The sequence below is a fragment of the Gymnoscopelus braueri genome (assembly GCF_963280865.1).
Source record: "Gymnoscopelus braueri genome assembly, chromosome: 10".
NCBI classification, from domain to species: Eukaryota; Metazoa; Chordata; class Actinopteri; order Myctophiformes; family Myctophidae; genus Gymnoscopelus; species Gymnoscopelus braueri.
The window spans coordinates 44,664,674-44,675,646 of NC_137611.1; positions in this window are offsets into that span (position 1 = coordinate 44,664,674).

The following is a 10,973-nucleotide window of genomic DNA, read 5'->3' on the forward strand; positions in this document are numbered from 1 at the left end:
CCTCTACACCGCCACACTCTCCGCTAAGCGGCACTAAGGTGTAGACAAAAGTGGCGGGCCGTCCAGTGAGGTCAGGGGTCAGAAAAGGGCCTTTTTCAGTGCATAGCCTATACAAATTGGACACTGGACAGGAGACGGTGCTTAGTGCCGGAACGTCCGAGGTACGCACGCGTTCGGGGAGACCCCCTCTACACCGCCACACTCTCCGCTAAGCGGCACTAAGGTGTAGACAAAAGTGGCGGGCCGTCCAGTGAGGTCAGGGGTCAGAAAAGGGCCTTTTTCAGTGCATAGCCTATACAAATTGGACACTGGACAGGAGACGGTGCTTAGTGCCGGAACTTCCGAGGTACGCACGCGTTCGGGGAGACCCCCTTTACACCGCCACACTCTCCGCTAAGTGGCACTAAGGTGTAGACAAAAGTGGAGGGCCGTCCAGTGAGGTCAGGGGTCAGAAACGCAAACGCGGTCATTGGACGCAACCTCACACAACCCCACACAACCACACACAATAAAAGAATACAGACAAGGCTTTGAAAGTTTAAAAAAAAGACCTTTTAATTACTCTTTACTAATAAAACAGTGTACAAATGATCAAAAAATAAAATAAAAAAAGTTTCCAATATTTGTTTTTAAACATTGCCAATTGTCTTAAGGTGGACTGAGAGGCTACTTTAGTAGTTTAGTAGTCACAGATTTGATCAATTTACTTTATGTGTGTGTGTGTGTTAATAACAGCACTCATTATTCAAACACAAATCATGCAAAACTGTAAAAATGTGGAAGTTCTAGGAGTGAGATGTTGCAATAGAACTTGGTTGGCCAATTAGTTCACAAAAAAGAGAGATGCTTTCTGTTAAACGTCTCCGTCAAATTTGGCAAGCAAATAGAGGTGATGTGAAAGGCCTTATTAATCTGTTTGATGAGGGAGACCAAAATACTCTTGCTTGTTCAGTTGATATTGGGAACATCCAGGATATGGATGACAATAGTGGATGTCCAGATATTGGTGATACCTTGACCACAGAGAAGAAACATATTAGTGCATATTCAGATAAAGCTGACAAGATAGCTGCAGAGGTTCTACAAGCTAATACATCTGCTACACCCATGAAAATGCGTGTGGGCAAAAGAAATGCCAAACATACCATTGCTAAAGCAATACACGCAATGCAAAAACAACACACAGACAGAGACAATGTCAGCTTCTGGAGAGATGTTGCAATAGAACTTGGTTGGCCAATTAGTTCACAAAAAAGAGAGATGCTTTCTGTTAAACGTCTCCGTCAAATTTGGCAAGCAAATAGAGGTGATGTGAAAGGCCTTATTAATCTGTTTGATGAGGGAGACCAAAATACTCTTGCTTGTTCAGTTGATATTGGGAACATCCAGGATATGGATGACAATAGTGGATGTCCAGATATTGGTGATACCTTGACCACAGAGAAGAAACATATTAGTGCATATTCAGATAAAGCTGACAAGATAGCTGCAGAGGTTCTACAAGCTAATACATCTGCTACACCCATGAAAATGCGTGTGGGCAAAAGAAATGCCAAACATACACTAGGTGATGAGTGGGTGAGGCCAAAAAAAAACAAAAAAAAACTGTCTATTGCATTTGTGAAAAAACAAATGACCCAGCAAAAGCTATGCTTGAATGTAATCTCTGTGGAGGCTGGTATCATATGGACTGTGTGGGAGTTTCACCGAGTCGAGACTTTGATACTCTCACTTATGCCTGTTTATCCACCACTTGCAATCATGAGGCATTGACACAGGGGATTCTATATACAGAAAAAAATTGCCGTGTTCAGGTGCAGTCTAAGCCATTTGTGCACCATGGAGAGGAGGAAAAGTTGGTAGTGCAAGACAGCCCTGTAGCTGAACAGCCTTTTGTGGAACGTGAAACAGATCACTCCCCTGCACTTCATGAAAGCCCTGTAGACTATGTTTCGGCCCTACAAGAGCCGTTTGTGGAAATAGAACAGTCCTATGCACTTCATGAGTGCCCTGTAGATGAACAGCTTGATCAGTCTGGCAATCAATCTGTGGTGGGTCAGCCTAACATAGGACGTGAGTGTAAATTGAATAGTCTTGAAGAGGATGACATACAAATGCAGACTCTAGATGAAAGTACTGTTCAGAGTGTCATGGGACCTGGTGCAACACTAGGACCCTTCAAACACTGTGCCCTTGAACCTACTAGCTTTACTTTGCAGGCTTCCGAATGGGAACTTTTTCACTCCTACAGAGCCAAAGGAAGTAAGACTTTTAAGAGGTATGAATGGCAAGAGTTATTTGCCAGAAAGCTGAAGGAATCAAATCCTTACTGTATAATACGTTTTGCTAATCACAACTTTTCTATTGCTACCATCAGAAAAACAACCAAGCCATGTCTCACGATCAATGGCTCCTGCCGGCATACTTCATGTGAGATGACTTTCAAAATACGTCTCCATTCATTCGAAGAGGGCATATTTCATATAGTTTACACTGGCAACCTATATCACACAAAGGACAGATTGAGAAGTAGATATATTAGGGGCCAATAACGTAAGGAGTTAGGGATATCAATGAAGGACAAATCGCCATATTGTGCTTACGTCGATGCAGTAGGAAAGGCAGATCCTAGGTCTTTAATAGCTGGTAATCGAAGTGGAGTGGGTAGAGACTCCGCTCCGTTTAGAAAGGTCAAACATGAACATCGCAAACTAAGCTGGATGCATGATGATGAGATTACAGCTCTGCGCCTACTGAAAGCTGACTGGGAAGATGAAGACACAGAAAGTGTAGTTGTAAAAGGATTCATTCAACTTATTAAAGTTAGTCCCCTTAAGGTTATATGTTTTAGTGAAGCAGGAGTGAGACTGTGGCACGATGTGATTAAGGACAGCGCTGCATCATGGGATGCCACTGGGGGAATCATTAAGAGTAAATTAACAAAGAAAAGGATTTTGTATTATGAGATTGTAGTAAGTTCATCCACTTCGTCCGCTTCAACTCCTGTAGCATTTATGATCAGTGAACAACACACCCAGACTGCTGTAGAGGAGCTCCTCACGGAATTGAGGTGCAAAGAGAAGGAGATATTTGGTGCCAACACAACACCCATGCAGATTAATAGTGATAGGTCCATAGTGCTTTTGAAAGCCAGTATGCATATCTTCAATGGAGATAGCATGAAAATGTACTTGTTACGCTGCTGGAGAATAGTGAATGGAAAGGCAGATAGCAAAGATTTGAATTTTTGTACCATACGAGCATGTAAGAGTCATCTGATGAAACAGGCAAGTCACATTTGCAAACAACAGTACTTTAATCGAGATTATAGGTTTAAATTGGCTATGTTCATCTTCAGCGCTTTAGTTAATGCCAAAACACTGAAACAAGCAGGTAATATAGTATCTGCTGCTTGTATTGTACTTGGTAGCAAAAGGAACTCCAGCGAGGTGGAAGCTAGTATTGGCCGCATTAAGTATGAAACACAGAAGCTGCCAGGAATTGCAGGAATTATTGATAAAGAGCATGATCGAAAAGACAATTCATATGACACTGCGGTTGATGATATACAGTATTTGACTTGACTGCTGATGTTTGTGAAGGAACATCTCCCTTCAAAGACTATTTTGAACAACTAAGGGCTACAGCCAATAATACAATTAAAACCAGCAATGACACAGGTGAAAATCAATACCATGGAGAAACTATTTTAAACAAACTGTTCTCAAACTTCCTCCCAACTATTCCAATATGGTCAGATCTACTCTCAGGTGATTTGCAGCGATTCTCTGGAGCCTATGCTGCACAAATAAACCATGGTAAGAAAAGCACAGCTATTAGTGAGGCCATGTTCAAAAACACAAAAGTGTTGCTTTTACGAAATGAGAAACACAGAATTGACGAATGTATACAGCGCATACGCTCACTATACAAGCAGTCAGCCATAGATTTCATTGCCAAAGTAGGCTACAGGATATCACAGGCATCACAGCGTCCACACCCACCACCTGTAGAAAAGTGGAACAAAAAAAAAACTCAGCCGCCACAGCTGAAATACTCTTATCAACATAAGCCACCAGCAGATTCAAAGATTTTCTTACAAAATGACAGCTCAGCAAGTGTGCCAGACAAAACAAAGGCACAAAACAGAGGCACAAATGAGGAAATATGCAATAGTATATGCAGGTTTGCAAATAATGAGAGTAATTGTTGGCTAAATGCAACCCTACAATCGATACTGCATCTGCAAGTAGTACAAGATAAATTGAAACAGTTGACACCTACTTATATGGTTGCGATGTCATCAATGCCAGGGAATTTAGCAGCTCTCATCCAAGCGTTTTTTCAAAATCCAGGGCACACATTTGATGCTAAAACAATCCATGGTGTCACTCAAGAATTAGTCAAGAGCATCCCAGCGTTGTCCTTGTCAATGCACAATGACCCACTAGATTTGATAAACAAATTATTAATCTGGTTGCATGATTGTAGTGTCCAAACAACTGCTATGGCAAAACATACAGACATCTGTAAAAAATGTACATCGAAAGTTGAAAGCATTTCATGCGCGCCTACTGTTTTTGCATTACCGCTGACACAGAAATGTGAGTCCCTCAATTCTCTTTTCGAACACACAATCATGGAAGGTGAAGGTCAACAGAGATGTACAGCATGTGGTTCAGCAATGAAGAGACAAATATGTTGGATTGATGCTCCTGATGTCATTACTCTTTCTGTGTCCCGTGTTGATAATGGTGGGACGGTGCTCCACACGCCTGTAGTCCCATCTGATATAATCGAAATTCCCATTCGTGACAGCAGTAAAATTAAGTATAAGTTGGGCTCAATCATTTGTCATGTAGGCTCAGTGGCCAAAGCCGGACACTTCTGGGCACATTTGCTTTATGACAATGTTGTAATTAGAGCAGATGATACAAATATAAACATCCTTCAACCAGCAAATGCATTGCAATTGGCAAAACCACATGGGTACATTTATTTCTATGTGAAATGTAATGATGCATCACTTAATGCTGGCATCACAATAGAGGACAATTTGGAAGATATTGGCCATGGTGTGGATTTGTTTTTTTGCAATGAAAGACCAAATCACAATATGTGTGAAGCCATACCATTACCAATACTAACATTTCTAAAACAGACATCTGCTTTCCAAAAATGTCACACACGGCTTGCAGCAGCAGCAGCAGCGCAGTCCCCAGCATTGTTTAACAAAGCGCTTGAGAAACTCAATGTTGCCAACACTCAGGTGGTGTCATTAGTGTCTCGGCAATTTTCTATGACAGACGTGTGCCACATATTAGACAGCTTTGTGGATGACACACTTGGGGCTCCTTTCCTTGGAAATGACCTGCTTTGCCTTAAAAGTCTTGGTCGCTATATTTGTACTCAATGTGGTGACCAGGCCGTACCATCTAGAAAGAACAAGTCACAACTCATAGTGCAGCCACTTGAAGTGTCACAAAAAGGCATCTTGGACGCAGTTGCAAAAACATTTCCTGCTCAACTTGACCAATGTAAAACATGTAAGCAGGACTTAAGCTTATCAACCTATAAAGTAATTCACAGCCCACAGTCTTTACTTCTCCTGCTAAGATCTGGTGCAGAAATTCCAAAAACGTTCACTCTCTCCTGTCTGTACCACCAAAATGATTATGCTGTGTCCAGTATTTGTGCATTTTTTGATAAGTCACCATATGTGTCATTATACACCTGTAAAGACCAGCAATGGCATATCATGGCAAATGCATCCAATGACACAGCAGGCTATACCTTTGAGCTGATGCAAAAAATACTGACCACAGCTAGTTTCTTTGTCGTGTCATACGAGAAAACGAATAGTGTGAAACTAATCAACTTTCCGCAGGTCAAACGAAAACATAAATGCACAGCCAGATGCAAACAACCCAAGCAGACAAGGGATAGAAAAGTGAGACCCATTTCAAAGCCAACTGTGAAGAATAACGGGTGGCTGAGTGATAAGACGATCGATGAGTACCATCAGCTCTTGCTTTCTGGTGTTGAAAAAAAAGCGTATATTTGTCCCAGCACTTTTGTCAGCCAACAGTTACAGAGTACTTGGTGTGATGACATCAGGTATTTTTTCCACTGCAAAAGTACTTAGCCTTACAGTACTTTGCATTGTATGGCAGAGGTATGAGTATCACATTTAGATATGAGTGTTATCACAGTTGTCCCAATTTCATAGCACAAGAAGACGGCAGCAGCTGTGGTATTTTCACTTGTTTGTTTTCCAAAGCTATTCTGTTTGATGTGAGCCTCAACACTTTCAAAAGCCAGCGTGAAAAGCGAGATTGTGTTATGTATGAGTTGTCAGGCGGAAAGTTAATTCTCTGAGTACAAAGTTTAAGCATGTACTGTGATGATTTACCTTACCTTGGACAAACTACCTAAAAGGTTCTGTTGTGTCTATGTTGCAGGAGAACATTGCCAATGGAGGAATGCAAAGGACCCGAACTGACATCTTCCCAAGACACCAGGAGGGAATTTCATTTTGGTCTTGCCTTTTTTTCCTTTAGGTTTTGATTTAATCTAATTTTATTTTATTTTATTTTTTAGTCTTTGTGCTTACTGTGATCATCTAAAAACAAACGTTAGAGCACAAGACTATGCAATGTTTGGACTGAGCTGGTTTTGCTTTATATACGTACATCTATCTTTTCGCCACTTTTCAAAATACACCTGTGCCGCTTAGCGGAGAGTGTGGTGGTGTAGAGGGGGTCTCCCCGAACGCGTGCGTACCTTGCAAGTTCCGGCACTAAGCTCCGTCTCCTGTCCAGTGTCCAATTTGTATAGGCTATGCACTGAAAAAGGCCCTTTTCTGACCCCTGACCTCACTGGACGGCCCGCCACTTTTCAAAATACACCTGTGCCGCTTAGCGGAGAGTGTGGCGGTGTAGAGGGGGTCTCCCCGAACGCGTGCGTACCTTGCAAGTTCCGGCACTAAGCTCCGTCTCCTGTCCAGTGTCCAATTTGTATAGGCTATGCACTGAAAAAGGCCCTTTTCTGACCCCTGACCTCACTGGACGGCCCGCCACTTTTCAAAATACACCTGTGCCGCTTAGCGGAGAGTGTGGCGGTGTAGAGGGGGTCTCCCCGAACGCGTGCGTACCTTGCAAGTTCCGGCACTAAGCTCCGTCTCCTGTCCAGTGTCCAATTTGTATGGGCTATGCACTGAAAAAGGCCCTTTTCTGACCCCTGACCTCACTGGACGGCCCGCCACTTTTCAAAATACACCTGTGCCGCTTAGCGGAGAGTGTGGCGGTGTAGAGGGGGTCTCCCCGAACGCGTGCGTACCTTGCAAGTTCCGGCACTAAGCTCCGTCTCCTGTCCAGTGTCCAATTTGTATAGGCTATGCACTGAAAAAGGCCCTTTTCTGACCCCTGACCTCACTGGACGGCCCGCCACTTTTCAAAATACACCTGTGCCGCTTAGCGGAGAGTGTGGCGGTGTAGAGGGGGTCTCCCCGAACGCGTGCGTACCTTGCAAGTTCCGGCACTAAGCTCCGTCTCCTGTCCAGTGTCCAATTTGTATGGGCTATGCACTGAAAAAGGCCCTTTTCTGACCCCTGACCTCACTGGACGGCCCGCCACTTTTCAAAATACACCTGTGCCGCTTAGCGGAGAGTGTGGCGGTGTAGAGGGGGTCTCCCCGAACGCGTGCGTACCTTGCAAGTTCCGGCACTAAGCTCCGTCTCCTGTCCAGTGTCCAATTTGTATAGGCTATGCACTGAAAAAGGCCCTTTTCTGACCCCTGACCTCACTGGACGGCCCGCCACTTTTCAAAATACACCTGTGCCGCTTAGCGGAGAGTGTGGCGGTGTAGAGGGGGTCTCCCCGAACGCGTGCGTACCTTGCAAGTTCCGGCACTAAGCTCCGTCTCCTGTCCAGTGTCCAATTTGTATGGGCTATGCACTGAAAAAGGCCCTTTTCTGACCCCTGACCTCACTGGACGGCCCGCCACTTTTCAAAATACACCTGTGCCGCTTAGCGGAGAGTGTGGCGGTGTAGAGGGGGTCTCCCCGAACGCGTGCGTACCTTGCAAGTTCCGGCACTAAGCTCCGTCTCCTGTCCAGTGTCCAATTTGTATAGGCTATGCACTGAAAAAGGCCCTTTTCTGACCCCTGACCTCACTGGACGGCCCGCCACTTTTCAAAATACACCTGTGCCGCTTAGCGGAGAGTGTGGCGGTGTAGAGGGGGTCTCCCCGAACGCGTGCGTACCTTGCAAGTTCCGGCACTAAGCTCCGTCTCCTGTCCAGTGTCCAATTTGTATAGGCTATGCACTGAAAAAGGCCCTTTTCTGACCCCTGACCTCACTGGACAGCCCGCCACTTTTCAAAATACACCTGTGCCGCTTAGCGGAGAGTGTGGCGGTGTAGAGGGGGTCTCCCCGAACGCGTGCGTACCTTGCAAGTTCCGGCACTAAGCTCCGTCTCCTGTCCAGTGTCCAATTTGTATGGGCTATGCACTGAAAAAGGCCCTTTTCTGACCCCTGACCTCACTGGACGGCCCGCCACTTTTCAAAATACACCTGTGCCGCTTAGCGGAGAGTGTGGCGGTGTAGAGGGGGTCTCCCCGAACGCGTGCGTACCTTGCAAGTTCCGGCACTAAGCTCCGTCTCCTGTCCAGTGTCCAATTTGTATGGGCTATGCACTGAAAAAGGCCCTTTTCTGACCCCTGACCTCACTGGACGGCCCGCCACTTTTCAAAATACACCTGTGCCGCTTAGCGGAGAGTGTGGCGGTGTAGAGGGGGTCTCCCCGAACGCGTGCGTACCTTGCAAGTTCCGGCACTAAGCTCCGTCTCCTGTCCAGTGTCCAATTTGTATGGGCTATGCACTGAAAAAGGCCCTTTTCTGACCCCTGACCTCACTGGACGGCCCGCCACTTTTCAAAATACACCTGTGCCGCTTAGCGGAGAGTGTGGCGGTGTAGAGGGGGTCTCCCCGAACGCGTGCGTACCTTGCAAGTTCCGGCACTAAGCTCCGTCTCCTGTCCAGTGTCCAATTTGTATAGGCTATGCACTGAAAAAGGCCCTTTTCTGACCCCTGACCTCACTGGACGGCCCGCCACTTTTCAAAATACACCTGTGCCGCTTAGCGGAGAGTGTGGCGGTGTAGAGGGGGTCTCCCCGAACGCGTGCGTACCTTGCAAGTTCCGGCACTAAGCTCCGTCTCCTGTCCAGTGTCCAATTTGTATAGGCTATGCACTGAAAAAGGCCCTTTTCTGACCCCTGACCTCACTGGACAGCCCGCCACTTTTCAAAATACACCTGTGCCGCTTAGCGGAGAGTGTGGCGGTGTAGAGGGGGTCTCCCCGAACGCGTGCGTACCTTGCAAGTTCCGGCACTAAGCTCCGTCTCCTGTCCAGTGTCCAATTTGTATAGGCTATGCACTGAAAAAGGCCCTTTTCTGACCCCTGACCTCACTGGACAGCCCGCCACTTTTCAAAATACACCTGTGCCGCTTAGCGGAGAGTGTGGCGGTGTAGAGGGGGTCTCCCCGAACGCGTGCGTACCTTGCAAGTTCCGGCACTAAGCTCCGTCTCCTGTCCAGTGTCCAATTTGTATGGGCTATGCACTGAAAAAGGCCCTTTTCTGACCCCTGACCTCACTGGACGGCCCGCCACTTTTCAAAATACACCTGTGCCGCTTAGCGGAGAGTGTGGCGGTGTAGAGGGGGTCTCCCCGAACGCGTGCGTACCTTGCAAGTTCCGGCACTAAGCTCCGTCTCCTGTCCAGTGTCCAATTTGTATGGGCTATGCACTGAAAAAGGCCCTTTTCTGACCCCTGACCTCACTGGACGGCCCGCCACTTTTCAAAATACACCTGTGCCGCTTAGCGGAGAGTGTGGCGGTGTAGAGGGGGTCTCCCCGAACGCGTGCGTACCTTGCAAGTTCCGGCACTAAGCTCCGTCTCCTGTCCAGTGTCCAATTTGTATAGGCTATGCACTGAAAAAGGCCCTTTTCTGACCCCTGACCTCACTGGACGGCCCGCCACTTTTCAAAATACACCTGTGCCGCTTAGCGGAGAGTGTGGCGGTGTAGAGGGGGTCTCCCCGAACGCGTGCGTACCTTGCAAGTTCCGGCACTAAGCTCCGTCTCCTGTCCAGTGTCCAATTTGTATAGGCTATGCACTGAAAAAGGCCCTTTTCTGACCCCTGACCTCACTGGACAGCCCGCCACTTTTCAAAATACACCTGTGCCGCTTAGCGGAGAGTGTGGCGGTGTAGAGGGGGTCTCCCCGAACGCGTGCGTACCTTGCAAGTTCCGGCACTAAGCTCCGTCTCCTGTCCAGTGTCCAATTTGTATAGGCTATGCACTGAAAAAGGCCCTTTTCTGACCCCTGACCTCACTGGACAGCCCGCCACTTTTCAAAATACACCTGTGCCGCTTAGCGGAGAGTGTGGCGGTGTAGAGGGGGTCTCCCCGAACGCGTGCGTACCTTGCAAGTTCCGGCACTAAGCTCCGTCTCCTGTCCAGTGTCCAATTTGTATGGGCTATGCACTGAAAAAGGCCCTTTTCTGACCCCTGACCTCACTGGACGGCCCGCCACTTTTCAAAATACACCTGTGCCGCTTAGCGGAGAGTGTGGCGGTGTAGAGGGGGTCTCCCCGAACGCGTGCGTACCTTGCAAGTTCCGGCACTAAGCTCCGTCTCCTGTCCAGTGTCCAATTTGTATAGGCTATGCACTCCTTTGAACAGCATTTATCCATTTAGATAAATTATTAATGTTTTAAATCCGTTTTTGTTACACAGTAACATAATATGTGTTATATAGCTTCGTTTAAATGCTTAATTTATAGTTTTAATGTGCAAATGAACCGTTTTTCAATGGTTTTCAATGGTTTCTTTTTACTCTAGAGGGTACTCTTATTCTGAAGAGATCGTCAACCGGAAGTCTTATTTCTGCTCCGTTATTTCTGCTCACGGAA